Source organism: Megascapheus bottae, chromosome 11, assembly GCF_031878675.1.
Source record: "Megascapheus bottae isolate mThoBot1 chromosome 11, mThoBot2.hap1, whole genome shotgun sequence".
In the NCBI taxonomy this organism is placed as follows: domain Eukaryota; kingdom Metazoa; phylum Chordata; class Mammalia; order Rodentia; family Geomyidae; genus Megascapheus; species Megascapheus bottae.
This window is the reverse complement of record NC_143519.1, coordinates 47991398-48009298: the sequence shown is the minus strand read 5'-3', so window position 1 is coordinate 48009298 and position 17901 is coordinate 47991398. Positions and strand designations below refer to the sequence as shown.

Genomic DNA, 17901 nt, shown 5'->3' with positions numbered 1-17901 from the left:
GACTTGCGTACTGAATGTTGTCCTTTATTCCTTAAATTACTTGAGAGGGAAAAATGATAGCACATGGTAGACCTTAAAGCACCAGCCACATAGGCTTGGATGCAAATGAATGAATGAATTGTGATGAGTGTGAAGTAGCTAAAGGTTTCTCTTCTTGCAGGAAATACACACACACACACACACACACACACACGGAAAAGAACTAAAGAATTAAGCCAAAGATTAAAAGCAAATCAAAGAGCAGAGACACGGGATGGAGCCCCACAAGAAAACATCCAAACAAGCATTGTCAGTCTCTGCAACTGGCTTTCAGAGAGGCAATCCTAAAACATCTCCTTGGACATTCTTTCCAGCTTTATGATGAAGAGAAACTTGTCATTATGACCGAATGGATGCAAGGGAGCAAGCAGCCTGCTGGTGGCTAGGATTATAATCCGAGCTACTCGAGAGGAAGAGGTGGAGAACCAGAAGATTATGGTTTGAAGCATAAGAGTCCATGAGATTCCAGCTCCAATTAATCAGATGGCTCAAGTGATAAAGCACCTGCTGAGCAAACAAGCCAAATGAGTTCCAGGCCTTGAGTTCCAACTTAGTTCCAGAAAAAAAGGAGAAGGAAAAGGAGAAGAAAATGGAGGAGGAGGAGAATGTAAACACATTAAGTGAGCATATGAGTTTTCTGGCATTCAACAAGACAGCCTAGTCAATGCAGCCACTCCACAGGTTTTGTTTTTGTTTTACCAAAAAATGCAAGATTCCTGCTATCACTGTCCAACACCCAACTATTGGCATTGACTAAGAGCCACTTTTATCAAACCTGCATTTTGAAAGACAACACAATCACTGTTATTGGTGGCAGCAGAGAACTGCATCTCAGGGTAAAATACCTGAGTGTAGAGAGATCATGGCCCCATAGAAAAGGACCAACTCACATGTCCTTAACATGTGACAAAGGCGTTGTTGAAGGCAGCATGCAGAACTTGAAGACAGAAGCCAGTAGAGGGGGCAGCCAGACAAGCAGGTGGTGATAGCCTAAGGGACCCTGAGTAGCTATGGCTCTTTGTAGAGCACATCATGTGGTATTCCTCAGGCTCCTTCAGAACACAGAACCAATGTGCAGATGCAGAAGAGGAGAGCCATTATAGGAGTTCTACATATGGCTATAGAGGCCAAGAAGGACTATACTCTTCCGTCTGCCACCTGCCAGCGGGGGACGCAGGAAACATGATGGTGCAGGTCATTCTCAGCCCAGGGGCATGACATCCCAGAAGGCCAATAGTACAAGGCTGGGTCTAAGGCCCAATGCCTGAGAACCAGAAGGTCCGATATATCCAAGGACAAGGGAAGATTGAATCTCATCAAGGAGAGAAGGGGAAATCCCTCCCTCCACCTTTTCATCTATTTGAGCCTTCAACGGGTTAGCTGATACCTACCTTCATTGATGAAGGAAGAGCACCAGTCATTTTTTTTGCTCCGTCTAATGACTCAACCATTATTCTCTTCCAGAAACATTTTCACAAACTCACCCAGAAATAACTAATCTAATCAGCTCTCTGGGCATTCTGTAGCCCAGGCAAGTTGATACACCAAAATTAACCATCACAATAATCAAGTACGGTGGCTCAGATCTGCAATCCCAGATCTTCAGCAGATAGATGTGGGAAAATTGCAATCTAGGCTGGCTCAGGCCAAAATGCAAAACCCTATACAAAAACTAACCAAAGCACAAATATCATACAAAAAAGTTAGATTTTCCATGGTTCACTATATCTTAGTGATGATGTATCACTGGTGAAATCCAGTCTCTTACAATGTAGTCCAGCTGCAAGCCAACCCTAGTGACTCACTCCTATAATCCTAGCTACTCAGGAGGCTGAAATCTGGGGATCATGGTTTAAAGCCAGCCTAAGAAAACTCTTATCTCCAAGTAACCAGTACACAGTCAGACTCAGAGGTGTGACTTAAGTTGTAAAGAGCCAGTTGTGGGTGGGGGAAAAAAAGGCCAACCTAGAGCACAAGGCCCTGAATTCAAAACCCAGTATCAGCACGCACGCACACACACACACACACACACACACACACACACACACACACACACACACACACACCAGTCCAGTTACAAGAAATAAGAAATAAAAACTTAAGTTGCTGGGCACGGTGGCTCACACCTGTAATCCTAGCTACTCAGGAGGCCGAGATCTGAGGATCTTGGTTCAAAGCCAGCCTGGGCACTAAAGACCATGAGACTCTTATCTCCAATTGACCACTAGAAAATGGGAAGTGGCACTGTGGCTCAAGGGGCAGTGTGGTAGCCTTGGGCTGAAGAGCTCAGGGACAGTGGCCAGGCCCAGAGTCCAAGCTAAACGACAAAAAAAAAAAAATAGGCCAAAGGGGGCATTTTTGAGCTTAAAAAAGTCCAAAGAACTGAGCAACCAAACATTAGAAAGAACAGAGGTGAAAATTAGACCATAGAGTTCTTTCTCAAACACAGTGCTGTCAAGTGGAGCACTCTCTCTCCCCCTCCCTCCCTCCCTCCCTCTCCCCCCTCTCTCTCCTTCCTTCCCTCCCTCTCCCCCCCCTCAGATCCTCTTAGCATTGTCAGATATACTTTTCTCTGCAGAACCATTTTCTCAAATGAGCCTATTTTCATCTAAGCTCTTAGAATAAACATTGTTTGCAATAGCTGGCTATGCGTCCCTTCCGAGGAGCTGATAGCAAAAGAGAGCGGTCCCGGGTAGCTCCCACAGTCACCATTTGGTTGAGGGGAATTCCCCTGGAGAAAAGGGAAGGCGGGTTACTGGATGCATGTAGGAACTGTGGCCAGTACACGATTTGTAATCCCAGATTCAAATGCCCAGCTATTCAAGAGGTTTTCTGCCGTGCATTCTGGTGGCCCAGAGCTCTCCCCCATCTCTCCCCTGCTTTCCTGTTTCTGTTGAGGGTGTGCCGGGGGGTGCTGGATGAGCCAATACTCAGTATACTGTGTCCACAGCATCCCACAGGGCCACCACTACCCAGCCCCACGGGAGGCAGGGGACCTGGGGGACTTGAAGAGCAAGCCCTGCACAGAGGGAAGAGAAAGTCCAGCCATTTACACTTTGGAAGGTAGAGAAGATCCCTGGAAGAGAGTTCAGGGGTGTCCCTCTGATCTCCTTGGAGACACCAGAGCATGGCGAGCATATACTGGGGGTTCAAATCTACTTCCAAGATGGCGCTGAATTACAACACGCACAATAAGACTCTGGCCGCAGCTTCAAGGAAGCACTTCAGAGGGGACACCTACTGGAAATACCATTCATCCCTATAAAGAGCTACTGGCGGAGGGAGGGGCCACCATCCCCGCTCTGGCTCGATGCCCCGATGCCCATACAGGATGATCCGGACATGGAGATGAGCTGCAGAATCCATAGCCAGCACAGCACAGGCCAGGCATCACCCTGGGACCCAGCCAGGAGAGGCCTAGAGTAACTTCTCTTCCCCATGCAGTGTTAGTGACCTAACACGCTGGGTGCTGTGCCAAGAATTTCACAGTTGGTTCTTGGGGCAGCAACTCCAGGGGACAATTTATCTCCACCCACCCTACAGCCTGGAACCTAGCAGCAGGCAGGAAACCAGGAGCAGAATGAGGATCCAAACACAGTACCCTCTGGGGAGTCCATAATCTGTGGTTCTGACCACTCCAACCTTGAATCAGCAGATTGGTTAAAACGAAAGAAAGAAAGAAAGAGGGGGGGTAGGGAGAGGGAGAGAAGGAGGGAGGAGAGAAAGAAAGAAAGAAAGAAAGAAAGAAAGAAAGAAAGAAAGAAAGAAAGAAAGGAAGGAAGGAAGGAAGGAAGAAAGAAAGAAAGAAAGAAAGAAAGAAAGAAAGAAAGAAAGAAAGGGAAAAGACAAACAATCATAGGTTTCATAGGTTGCAGGAAATAACATATACCAACACACCTGGCCACTGGTAAAGATAATTTAACAAGAAATATCCCACTTCATCCAGGAAGAAAGGCCACCTCTCTCGTGGCCAGCCCCGTTCTCCCAGCCTAAGGACTCCAGCATGTACTGCAGTCATCTGTGTGACAGGTTAGTTAGACAAATGTGCTGAAAACAGGGAAGGATAATTAGCACATCCATTAATTAGAGTGCCATGAGTGGTTTGACTGTGAAGGACAACCATTTGTCAACAGAGATCAGGGCAGCTGGGGCCCAGCAGTGACAGAGAGGACAGCCATCCAGGGAGAGAACGGTGCTAACCAGCTGCTATTTTAAAACCTAGAAGCTGTTCTTACACTTAGCATCACCAGCCTCTGTCACCATAGCAACGGGAAGCCACAATGGCCTGGCTGACAGGCAACAGCATTCATGGATCCTTCCTCTTCACCTCAGGGGGCATTTTGCCACCACTTGTCATCTCCTTCTCAGTCCTCCCATGCCAGGCTGTCTGGTGTTACTAGAATGAGCATTTACCTATATACAGGAGAGAAGGGATGGAAACAGGAGAGAGCATCAGACCCAGGTAATACATAAAGACATCATCCAGCTCTACAGGCACAAGTCAGGCAGTTACAAAACAGTCTCACTTCATTTCTTTTTCCTGTTTTCTTTTTTATGGGGGAGTCTCTTTTTTAACAAATAGCTAGGTGCTGGTGGCTCATGCCTGTAATCCTAGCTACCCAAGAGGCTGAGATTGAGGATTTGTGATTTGAAGCCATCCCACAGAGGAAAGTCCATGAGAAAAATAAATAAAAATAAAATAAAAAGGAAGGAGAGCTGTGGGCAGAGTGCTAACTTTGAGCAAAACAGCTCAGGGATAACACACAAGCCCTGAGTTCCAGTCCCAAGGCCAACAAAAATGCAACATATATATATATACATATATATATATATATTCAAGACTGAAATCTTCATTCCTGAGGTAAGTCCTGCGTTCTCCATTGTTAATTAACTAGAATACGTGGAGTCCCTAATCCTTCCCCCATTATGTATTAGCTATCAATTTCTCCTTGGGTAATTAGGATAGATCACCCTAGGTGGAAAAGAACTCCCTTCTTTGACTCTTTACTGAAAACTTGGTTCACTGGCATGAAACTTCACCTTTTGGTTCACCGAGACCATTGTAGATTTCTCTGAGGGACACAGTTCCCTCATGGGAACTAAGGTTTTGGTTTTACTATTGGGTGTCCCAGTGGCTCCCAGCTACTCAGTAATCCTATCTATTAAGGGGCTGACATCTGAGGATTTCAGTTCAAAGCCAACTTGGGCAGGAAAGTCTATGAGACTCTTATCTTCAGTTAGCCACCAAGAAGTCAGAAGTGCAGGTGTCACTCAAGTGGTAGAGTACCAGCCCTAAATGAAACAAGCACCTAGGCTGTTCAATGCCCCAGATTGGCATCAAATGAAAAAGAAAAGGGGGAAAAGAAAGATTTTTCACCTTAACTGAGCTCAAAGTTGCAGCAGCCAGAGAAAAATACACTGCTGGAACACCAGAGTTGTGATAAAAAGCCACTCCCAGAGCTCTTGGGGGAGGTGAAGAAGGGAGTCAGGACTGCTTAATAACAAATTGGCAGGAGATGCAGGGTCCAGCCCCGGGAGTGGATGGGGCGCATTTAAGAGCTGTCGTCCCATTGCAGACGGCTAAGGCAGTGGGCCAGGTCCATCTGTCCACCTGGTCTTCTGCTGCCTATCACCACCTTGGGCCAGCAGGATGGCTGCAGGCAAGAGCAAGGCCAGAGTTCCTCGACCCTTCACAAGGTCATCTTGGCTGGCAATGGAGGAGTGGACAAGTCGGCCCTGACGCTTCAGTCGATGTACAGTGAGTTTGTTGAGGACTCTGAGCCTACAAAAGCTGCCAGCTACAGAAAGGAAATGGTTCTGGATGGAGAAGGGGTCCAGATAGACATCCTACCCACTGCTGCCGTCTCTGACAACTGCTTCTGGAGTGCGGAGGGAGGGTGGGCTTCCTGCTCTTCTTCTCCATCACCGAGCTCGAGGCCCTCACAGCCACCACTGAGATCAGGATGCAGAGCCTCCGGGTCAAGGCTGAGGAAGGTAAGATCCCACTGCTGGTGGTGGGTAACCAGTTGAACCTGGACGAGCGGAGGCAGCTGCCCGTCGAGGAGGCCAGGAGCAAATGGAAGAGTGGGGCGTGCAGTATGTGGACACTTCAGTAAAAACACATGCCAACACGGACAAGGTGTTTTTTGATCTGAGAGATATCAGAGCAAAGAAGACGTCAGAAAACAAAGACAATGGCAAGAAGAGCAGCAAGAACAAGAGAAGTTTTCAAGAAAGGTGTTGCTTGCTGCGAGGGCAGGCTCAGGGTGGCAGAGGAAGCAGGGCTGGGCCAGCTAGCAAAAGACACTAACTGGCTTCTGCCTGCATTTTCTGCTTTCCCAAACCTCATTCACCTATACTTTTTGTTTTGCCAGTCCTGGGGCCTGAACTCAAGGCCTGAGCACTGTCCTTGGGCTTTCTCAGGGCTCGAGCTCTACCACTTGAGCCACAGCACCACTTCTGGCTTTTTCTACGTATGTGGTACCAAGGAATTGAACCACGAGACCAAACTCCTGGCCCACCACCAACCTTTCTTTAAATGGGAAAAATATTTGTGAATTGGTGACTGGCAGAAAAAATAATCCAGCTGACTTTGGAGCTTGGAGTTTCCCCACTCCCCTCCCACTACAGCTTAACTGGGTATGCAGTGCTTGAGGGGAAAAGGTATTGTCTGAGAACGTTTTTCCTCCTAGAATTTGTTTTGGGTTTTGTTTTAGTTTTTCATTTTTGTTTGTTTGTTTGTTTGGCTGGTACTATGCTACTTGAGCCATGCCTCTAACCTGGCTTTTGCTGGTTATTTAGAGGTAGAGTCTTGAGGACTTTTTTTTTTGCTTGTCCTAGCTTCAAACTGTGAGCCTCCAGATCTCAACCTATCGAGTAGCTAGGGCTAGGCATGTGTCCCCATGCGTAGCTTTCCCCACTAGTTTTGTTATGTTACCCTTCATTTTTTGCTTTGCAATAAAAGTGTCTTTTTTAAATTAGATTTTGGAAGTGGGTCTGAGGTGGGAGCCTCTTTATCAGTTTAGCAATAGCACTCAGAGAAGTCGATTAAACCCAAACGATGCTGAAGAATCCTGGTACTTTTGATAAGCTTCTTGCAATGCCCTGTGAACCTAAAGCATAACTAGACTAATGAACTCAGATTGGGGCTATATGGACTAACACCATGCTCATAAGTCTTCTTTACATAGGAAAAAAATGCAAATTGTCTCCTTCAAATCTAAACATTGGCCATTCACAATATGCCTTGGCTCTTTTTTTCCTCAGCATCTTGATTGTCGAATAGGATTCCCAAGGACCGAAGACCTTGCAATTTTTCTTTCTCTTTCCTCTTTTTTTTTTCTTACTGATCATGGGGCTTGAACTCAGGGCCTGAGCGATGCCTCTGAGCTGTTTTGCTCAAGGCTATCCTTTACCACTTTGAGCTAAAGCCTCATTTCCAGTTGCTGTTGTTTTTTTTGTTTTGTTTTGATTTGTTTTTAGGTGGTTGACTGAAGAGAAGAACCTCACAGCCTTTCCTGCCTGGGCTGGATTCAAACTGTGATTCTCAGATCTCAGCCTCCTAAATAGCTAGGACTACAGGTGTGAGCCACTAGTGTTGGCCCGTGTCATTTTTCTAAATGAGTGTCTGTCAGGGTCTGTGGTGAAGTCCACCCTTGCTGGCCAGGCCCCTCCTCCAGTCATCAAGCCATCTTCTGAACAGCCTCACTGTGCAGAGGTTGAGCTGGCCTCCTCTTTTTCTTCTCTCAGGGTCACACAAATCCTTCTGAGAAGTGTAATGAATTGCAACTGCATTCTACAATCATGAAGCAAGCGCCTGTGCCAGACTCCTGCTACCTCTCACAGGAATGCCTGAAGATTGTCAGGTACAGAGAGACATGGGGAATCATAGTTCACTCTCCCCTAAGGAGAGATGGCTGCTCCTAATGTCTGACTGTCATGGAATTGCTTAAAAAAAGAAATACACTCATGAGAGCATTGATTCTCTCAGTTTAGCAGTAAGAAACCTTTGGGAAAGGGTGATGGTGATTTAAAGAAAAAAAAGCCCTTTTCTTCAGCAATTTTCCCATTTTTTGGAAGTGAGCATTTCATGTGTAGGTGCCAAAAGCAAATGGGGGTGGGCCAATCAGGAGACTTTTGGGTTTATGGTTGTTACAGAGATTGTAGGAATTACCACCTACACCTGGCTATCAATTTTGTATCATGTCCCAAAGAACCATGGTCTTTAAAAAAATAAATTTAAATTAAAAATATAAACAACCACCAAATATATAAAAGCCACTTCCATTTGTACCCCATGATTCTTGGGGCCACAAATCCTGTCTACAAGAGAAAGAATGTCATATATGGGTCATGAATGTGGTGTGTGTACTGCCCCCTAGAGGACATAACCAGACCTGCACGGAGTCGCTGCCCAGCAGTATGCAACAGGGCCTTTAAAAGTCCATTCCACTAATGGTTTCCACCACTGGCTTCATTATTTGACTGATGGAGTTTGTGGTCATCAGCCCATTGCTGTATTTCCTTTGCTGTCAATTTTCAGAAGCAATGGGGGGATGGGAACAAAATTAACTCTAGGGACAACAGGTTTGGCAGATGCATTTGAGTCAGGGAAAGAAAATCTATACCCAGAGAAAATGTCTAGGTGAAAGAAGACAATGCTCTGCTCCTTCCATGATGGAAGTGATCCAGTGCAATCAATCTGCTGCCAGGTGGTGTTCCAGTCACCTCCCCTAACCCAGGGAATGGTGCCATATCCGTGTCGATTTCTCCTTTTGGCAGGCTGACCACTCAGCAATAGCTCATGCCAAATTAGCCTGGATAATGTGGAAACCCATTTTGCTGTGTCTCCACAGAACCCTGCCCCAGGGTGTTTGTGAGCCCGCTGGAATTACCATGGCTAGACAAAGAGGTTAGTTCATAGTGTCTGAATGAATCATCTTGGTCTAACCCACCTAATGATAAAAATCCTTCTAGGATACTGCTGCCTCACACCTACAATCCTAGCTACTGAGGTCTGAGGAGGTCAGTTTGAAGCTAGCTTAACCAGAAATGTCTGTGACACCTTTATCTCCCAGGGTAGCAGTCCACATGATAGAAGTACCAGCATTCAGGGATCTGTCTTAGGTCAGATGACACTCGTTTGTGATGGGCAACTCAGGTCACAAGTAATACATTTCTCTCAGTTATCAGCAGTGGACCAGATGTTCCCAAAAGAATAGTTGCCATAGCTTTGCTCCAAACAGCAACTTCTTCTTTCTCTTCTTCCTCTTCTTCTCCTTGTTCTACTTCTTCTTCTCCTCTCCTCCTCCTCCCCCTCCTCCCCTCCCTCTTCCTTCTTCTTGGTACTGGCTTGGAACCTCAATCTTAAAACCTCAGCTTCCTGAGTAGTTAGGATTTACAGGCAAGAGCCACCATTGCCAGGTCCCAAACTTCTTAAGGGCTACATTGGAATTTACCTAGAAAGGCCTATCAGTGGATCCAACCCCATCTTCATCTATCTGACACTTCAAGTACCATTCTGACAGTTGGATTATATGGCCCCCATGACAGAGGAGTTGCACAGCAACTTGAATTTACATGTAAAGCCTGGTTTGTTCTGAGACCTCTCTCAAAACTGGCAGCTTTTCAGATTATTAAGTAGGTTGGAGAAGCATGCTTAAAGGAGCTATGTGTTATGGCCAAAATCTTGACTTACACTTCTCTTTATGTCAGGAAGGAAAAGCCAGACAGAAAACCTTGGATGGGATAATTTCCATGCCTCAGATAACCAGATTCCTGAGAAGTTTCACAGTATCAAGAGGCCTAGGGATTTCTTTGTGGAATACAAATGCATTCCATATTCACACAAAGATGTGTACTGTTTCTGGAAACTTTATTCAAAATAATCCAAACTAGGAGTAATCCAAATCTCCCCTCCCCCACTACAATAAACAAATGACTAGATAAGTTGTAATATATTCCTACAATGGGATTATTCAGTAATAAAAAATGAACAGACTACAGATGCTTACGACATAGATGAATCTCAAGAAAACTATTCTGAGCTAAAGAAGACAGACACAAAAGAGAGCATGCAGTATGAGTCCATTCTGATGAAATACTAGGGGAGAAAAAAATATAAGTGAGGTACTAGTGGCTCACACCTGTAATCCTAGCTACCTCGACCAGCTGAGTTCTGAGAATCCTGATTGAAAGCTATCTTAGGCAGAAGAGTCTGTGAGAATCTTTTCTCCAATTAACCACCAAAAAGTTAGAAGTGGAGGTATGGCTCAAATGGTAGAGTGCCAACCTTAAATGAAAAAGCAAGGCTCTGAGTTCAAGTCTCAATACTGGCATAAAAAAATAAAAAAAAGATAGGGCAGGGAACATGGCTTAGTTGGTAGAGTGCTTGCCTAGTGTGCATGAAGCCCTGGATTCAATTCCCAGTACCACATAGAAAAAGCCCAAAGTGGTGTTGTGGCTCAAGTGGTAGAGTGCTAGCCTTGAGCAAAAAAGAAGCTCAGGGACAGTGTCCAGGCTCTGAGTTCAAGCCCCAGTACTGTCAAAATAAATAAGTGAATATATAAATAAATAAATAAATAAATAAGATAAATAAAATAAGATAAATATAATTTTAGCTGACCAAAAATAGACTAGCAGTGGCCTGGAGCTGGGGCTAGATTATAACTGCATACAGAGAATGGAGAATCTTTGGGGAGTGACAGAAATGTTCTAATTCCTATGTCAATGCTACATATATGAGTGAACATATTTGTCAAAACTTGTGTGTAAATACCGCCATAAAATTTCCTTGAAATGAGCATTTAAAATATCTTTGATGTTTAAGCAGCTCAGTGGGATTTTGTACTTTGAGGCTAACATAAAGTGCATAGAAATATAAGTCACTTTATTTCAACAAAAAATTTAAATTAGTGAATTATGGAATGCATGGGATTAGAGGATCTTTTGTCTTTGCACTTGGCATGAAACATATGAAATATAAGGTAGTGGAAATCACTGCCATTTTCCATGCACAAACCAGCAATGCTACTTATGGAATCATACTTGCTATGGAATCATATCTTCCTGCACACCCCAGCCCTCTGTTTGCGTTAACCTCTTTTTTAAGCAGTTAGGTCATATGATCAGCCATCTATGATTGGCCATTAAGCCAGGATGACCAGAGGTCCAGAACTGGAACTTGTAGATAAGTACTAGATCTAAATAAGGAAAACTACAAAATACTAATGGAAGAAATCCTAGAAGAGTTGAATAAATGGAGAGACATTCCATGTTCATGGATAAGAAGACCTGAGACATAAGGTTGTCAGGATGTCAATCCTTTCCAGTTTGATCTATAGAGTCAATGATATCACAAGAATATACCAGAAGCCTGCTTGGTGTTAGGGATTCTAATGTTTACATGGAGAGGCAAGAAGACTCAGAATAGCCAACCCAACACCAAAAGAGAACAACAGGAAAAAATGGACACCAATCAACTTCATAGCCTACAAAAGCCATAGTAATTATGACTGTTTGAGGCTGAGAGAAGTACAAACAGATTGATGCTGCAGAACCCAGATATGAACCATGTAAGTATCAACTAATCTATGACAGGAACAAAAGCAATACTATGGAACAAAGTCTTTTCAACAATTAATGTGCTGGAATAATCAGACACCCACATGCAACAGGAAAGGAGAATTAAATTACCATTTAGATGTAGAACTTGTACTTTTTACAATAATTATTCACACATTATTTTGACTACACGTCCATTTCTATTTATTAATGAATTGCTAGCTCTGAAACAAAGCATGATCTTATAGAATCCTCATTATAGCAACTGATCTCATCTAGCTTTATTAGAAGAATCTTAAATAATTGGTTGGATGTAGTCTAGCATCTCCTACTAACCTATTAGAGGAATCACAGCATTAGATGCAATTCTACAAACCCAGATCCAAGAGGATCAGATGACATATGGGTGGGGAGATATTACAAAGCCTTCATGTAAATGCTATATGTCTTTTGGGTTCCTTCCCTACTCGCTGAGTTAGCAATAGTTTTTGAGCATATATTCCATGTACCATGGACTGCTTTGGTATTAATCAACAAACCCAGTCAGTGCTGATATGGGTTAAGCCTCAGTTTATTTGTATATGAGATATATATATATATATACATACATATATATGTATGTATATATTGCCAGTCCTGGGGCTTGAACTCAATGCCTGAGCACTGTCCTTGGGCTCTCTCAAGGCTACAGCTTTACCACTTGGGTGACAACACTATTTCCAACTTTTCTATGTATGTGGTACGGAAGAATCAAACCCGGATCTTCCTGCATGCTAGGCAAGCACTATACCACTAGGTCAAACTCCTGGCCCCTATATATTATATTTTTTAATTGCTTTAATGGCCTAAGAGTTTTGTTTTTCTCCTATCTAAAGGAATTCTAATGCCAGACAAACCTGGGCTAGTATGACAGCTCCAAGATCATCTTAAACCCAGGTGCTTTATCTCTTTCTGGCTCAGCATCCTAAGCTGGAACGTCTATCAAGCAGTGTCTCCTGAAGAGATGGCTTCCAGAGTGCTCACCATCCGTCCACATGTTAGGGAGCAAGGAGAAAGAATACAAAGAGAGCCTCCTTGAAAATCCCACCTTCATGGTCCTACATGCTGTTGCATGTCCATTCTAGAACAGTCCAGGAGCACAGTCTTTCATCCAGCCACGTGCCTGCTGATGTTTATGGTAAACAGATATTTGGGTGGTTAGAGATCTCTGTCTTTTTTTAGGATATTGAAATCACTTTCCCAGAGCGATTTGGCTGAGTCAAAATAAGAGAAAAGAAGGAATAGCCTGTTCAAAGATCCAGAGCAAATGATAGGGCCATCCAGTGGAGGAATTGTAAAACTTTCAATTCCACTGGAAACCAGTTTAAAATGTGGTGTGAGAGGAAGTGCCTAAGGAGAACCATAAGAGACCTGCAGCTGTGATTCACACCTGGAAGCTGAGTTACTCAGGAGGCTGACATCTGAACTAGGATGCATGCAGGTGCACACCCACGAGCACATACATACAAATGAGCATTAAGATGAGCCTGGAAGATTGCCATCTGAGGATCACAGTTTGAAGCCAGCCTGGATAGAAAAGTGCATGAGATTCTTTCCTCCAATTAATCACCAAAAAGCCAGAAGTGGAGTTGTGGCTCAAGTGCTCGATTGCTAGTCTTGAGCAAAAGTAGCTCAAGAACAGCATCCAGGTCCTGAGTTCAAACCCTAGGAGACTCTTTCCTCTCTCTCTCTCTCTCTCTCTCTCTCTCTCTCTCTCTCTCTCTCTCTCTCTCTCTCTCTCTCTCTCTCTCTCTCTCTCTCTCTCTCTCTCTTCTCTCTCTCTCTCTCTCTCTCTCTGTCTCTTTCTCTCTCTCTCTCTCTCTGTCTTTCTGTCTCTCTGTGTCTGTCTCTGTGTGTGTGTGTGTGTGTCTCTGTCTCTGTCTCTCTCTTTCTCTCTCTGTGTGTCTCTGTCTCTGTCTGTCTGTCTGTCTGTCTGTCTGTCTCTCTCTCTCTCTCTCTCTCTCTCTCTCTCTCTCTCTCTCTCTCTCTCACACACACACACACACACACACACACACACACACACACACACACACACACACACACACAATGATCCTGACAGCAAAGAGAAGCCACTTGAGGACTGGCTGGAAGCATGGATAGAGCACCTTTCTAACTACCATAAGGCCTGAATTCAAACCCTACTACCTCCAGAAGAGGTGAAGAAAGAGGAAGAGGAGAAGGCGTTTTGAAGGGGTGATATTGTCTAAACAAACAAAAAAATGTACTCATTACGTGAACTGTGTAACTCTAACCCTTCCGTACATCACCTTTACAAAAGAAATTTTTTTCAAAAGAAGGATCTGTCTTTGGAGGTCAACTACCTGCCTTCTGGAGTGTGTCTTGGAAGGGAGAGCACAAGAAAGGGAGAGAAGTTAGGGAGCCCTTGCAGAGGGTTTTAGGGAAAAATCAAACTCAAAAGCTGATGGATTTCTGGGCCACATACTAAACAGAAGCTACAACACTTAATGAGGATAGAAAGAAGAGGATCCAGGGCAGGGGCTCAGATTTCTGACCGGATGGCTATATGTCCCATCCCCTGAAAAGTCTCTCCCCAGAAACTTCACTACCCTCATTCTTACATGTTCTTACATGCAGGTACTGCATGGTCAGCAGCACCTGAGGGCATAGCAGTTAACTGCCAGCCACTGACTTTGGTTTATCTTAAGTGGATGCTTGCTAAGCATTGTAATCCCTGAATAATCCAATCATCAGTACCTTGGTGACATGGCAGAATTAGACTTGATGCAAACATCTGTATGTTTTAAATGACTCATATCTGAAATACTATTTGGAAGACAGATACTGGCAAAAAGGTTCATCTTAGCATGAAGTTCACAAAACCCCATCTCAACCCAGAGCTGGACATGGTTGCATGCCTCATCCTAGCTATGATGATGGTGGGGAAGAGGAGGAGGAGAAGGAGGAAGAGGAAGAGGAGGGGGAGGAGGAGGCAGCACATAATTCAGACTGCTTGTCTTTAGTCCACTGGCCTGTGCCCTATTATCCCAACTACAGCAGAAAGTATAAACAGAAAGATTCCAGTCCAGGCTGGATGAGGCAAAAAGCAAAACCCTATCTGAAAAATAACCAGGGCACAAAGTTCTGAGTACAAATCCTAGTACCAAAACATTTAAAAGCCCCTTTCCTATGGCCCCTTAGGGTGACAGACAGTTTATTGTCTTAGGGCTGAGAAGAGAGAAGAGAAAAGCTGCTTGCATTGGTAGTTTTCTGTCTTTCTTTTATTAGCAGGAATTATGCACCATGAAAGGAGATACAACACTCAGAATCAATGTCTGGGCATTTAGATGTTCAAAAGTTAAGCTTCCTTCCCCAGCAAAATTAGCCTAACCACAATCACAGAACATCTTAGCATTAAAGTATTCTTGTTCCTGTTTTGCTTTTGAATAAACTAGCTTAAGACATTATTGTTTGCAGTGTTAAATGGATTTCATAACTACAACAGGATGTGGCTAAATTCATCATACTGTGATCATTTTAATTGAATTTCCTGACTCTTAAATGTTTAATTGGCAACTTCTAACACTGCATTAAACATAAGGTTTTGGTATTTTTAATAAGAAATGTTCACAATCCTTTATGCCTGTGATTATATTTTGTTTATCATTCCTAAATGTTGTATTTTGTCTATTTAAAAGATATCCCCAGAGACTCTTATATGTTATTATGTTAAAAGAAAAACAAATGTGCTCACAAATGTGTAGGAGATGATACATTGTACATCGTACATGAGGTCTATTAAGCACCATTTAGCTGGCCTATAGACACATGAAGAAATGCTCGACATCTCTGGCCATAAAAGAAATGCAACCAAGACGGGTGGGGGGGGTGTGGGGGGGGAGGGAAATGGGTACCAAGACATGTGAAAGGGTATCAATGTATGTGAATTAATGCACCTTCTATCTGGAAAATATCATGTAACCCTTTTACTAATTACAATAAAAAAAAGAAATGCAAATCAAAACAACCCCAGTTAGAATGGCCATTGTCAAGAAATCCAATAACAACAGATGCTGGCAGGGATGTGGCCAGGAGGGAGGACTACTGCACTCTGGGTGGGAGTGTAAACTCATTTAACCATTCTGGAGAGCAGTATGGAGGTTCCTCAAAAGATTAAACATAGAGCCATGCAAAGTGGCTCACACCGGTAATCCTACCTACTCAGGAAGCTGAGATCTCAGGATCAAGGTTCAAAGCCAGCCCCGGCACAAAAGGACCTGAGACTCTTATCTCCATTTAAACTCTAGAAAACAGGAAGTGGGGCTTGGCTCAAGAGTAGGGTGGTAGCCTTGAGCTGAAGAGCTCAGAGACAGCACCCAGGCCCAGTTAAAGCCCCATGACCCACAAAACAATAAAAACCTAGCGCTCCCATATGACCCAGAAATCCCACTCCTGGGCATTTACCCAAATATCAAGTAAGAAGGTCATACTAAACCTACCAGCACAATCATGTTCATTGCAGCATTATTCACCATAGCTAAGATATGGAACCAACCAAGATGCCCCACAGTAGATGAAAGGATCATGAAGATGTGGTATATTTACACCATGGATTATTATGCTGCCATCAGAAAGAACGGCCTAGCCCCATTTGTAAGGAAATAGAAAGACTTGGAAAAAAAATCATATTAAGTGAAGTAAACCAGACCCAAAGAAACACAGGCTCGATGGGTTTCCCTAATTTGTAACAATTAGTATATGTTTAAGATTCTCCTAACAACGGATCATAATAGCTCAAAATCTATGTATATATGGCCATATAGGATGAGGTTAAATGAAATGAACTCCAGGATATGGAAACAAAAGATTTATCTATGTGATTGTTGCTCTTAATGTACTATGTGAAACTATTTCTTTTCTCTTTTCCCCTTATGGTTAATCTTGTCTTGTTACTGTATCTGAATGTGGTGCCTGGTATATTGCATATATGATTATTTGTTTATTTGAAATAGGGAAAGTAAGAGAAAAATAAGATGGATGAGTGGGAGGGGTAGAGGAAGGGAAAGTGGGAGGAAAACACGGGAAGGGGTATTAATGTTCAAGAAGTAATGTACCCACTACCTGATGAATGTAACTGTAACCCTTCTGTACGTCATCCCAACAATAAAAAAACAAAATTTAGAGCTCTTTCTAGGTAGCCAGGGGGAGTAAGTTAGAAAAAAAATGCTAATCACATTTGCCCAATGCAAACACATACGTGAAAAGCATCCTCACAAAAAGAAAAGCAGAGTGCTTGTCCACTGCCCTACAAAATGCAAGTCACATGTTTAGCACCAGAATTTCCCACACAGCCACCTCGCTCACCGGAACTTGTCCCTAGCCTCATTTATCTAGAACAAGTACACAAGCTTTGTCACAGCAAAAAGACGACCCTGAGCCGGTCATGGTAGATTGAACAGAGGAGATCCACCAGGCAGAATCAAGTTGCTGGTTTTCTTTTCTTTTTTTTCATTTCTTGAACTCAGGGCCTCCATTTGCTCCGCTTGTATGCTACTGACGGGCATTTACCACTGGAACCATAGTTCCAGCCCAGCTTTTTGCTAATTATTTTGGAGATAGAGTCTTGAGAGATTTTCTGCCCTGGCTGGCTTGGCGCATTTGATGATCCTGTCTCAGCCTCCTGGGTAGCTAGGATTGCAGGCATGAGCCACCAAGGCCCAGCTCTTAAAAGTGACTACCTTACAGATGAGAACACTGAGATGGAGAAAGGTCTCACACCAAGCAGGTGATGAAGACGGAATCTTCCGGTAGGGAGTCATCACCATGGTAACAGTGATTCCTAACAGTTCTGGATCGCTTTTTTTCTTTATGCCTTCCCAAAACCTTAACCAAGACTCTTCACTTTCACAAAGGACCTCAACTCAGCTTCCATTATTGTCAGCATGAGTCAGTTGGAGCTTGGGAAGTGCTGGTAAAAGTGCAGGTACTTGGGGTTAAAGGCATGATTCAGTTGATGGAGCACTGGCCAATGTGCAAATGTATCAGGTAGTGAGTTTGAGTTCCGATCTTGGACTCATCCCCCTAAAAGAAGATAAAGTGCAGGTAGTAGTGGCTGATGCCTGCAGTCCTAGCTACTAAGCAAACTATGATCAAAAGATTGTGGTTTGAAGCTAGCCTGGGCAGGAAATTTCATGAGACTCTTATCTACAATTAGCCACAAAAAAAGCAGAACTGGAGCTGTGGTTCAAATGGTACAGCACCAGCCTTGAGCAAATAAAACCTAAGAAGGAGTGAGAAGCC

The 17901-nt window shown here is 43.7% G+C and overlaps 1 protein-coding gene and 1 pseudogene across 3 annotated transcripts in view; one reads left to right on the top strand and one right to left on the bottom strand.

Moving 5' to 3' along the window:
* The window catches only part of Alox5ap (arachidonate 5-lipoxygenase activating protein), a 68686-nt gene that overhangs the window by 32312 nt on the left and 18473 nt on the right, over window positions 1–17901 (bottom strand). Inside the window, exon 1 of one of the 3 annotated variants that reach the window (XM_090342220.1) lies at window positions 4275–4292. The exons of the other annotated variants lie outside the window; for them this stretch is intronic. The gene's annotated coding sequence lies outside the window, so the exon portion shown is untranslated. Of the gene's footprint in view, window positions 1–4274; window positions 4293–17901 lie in introns of those variants that run through there. 3 annotated transcript variants of the gene reach the window in all.
* On the top strand, window positions 3358–6349 carry LOC150057032 (ras-related protein Ral-B pseudogene; annotated as a pseudogene).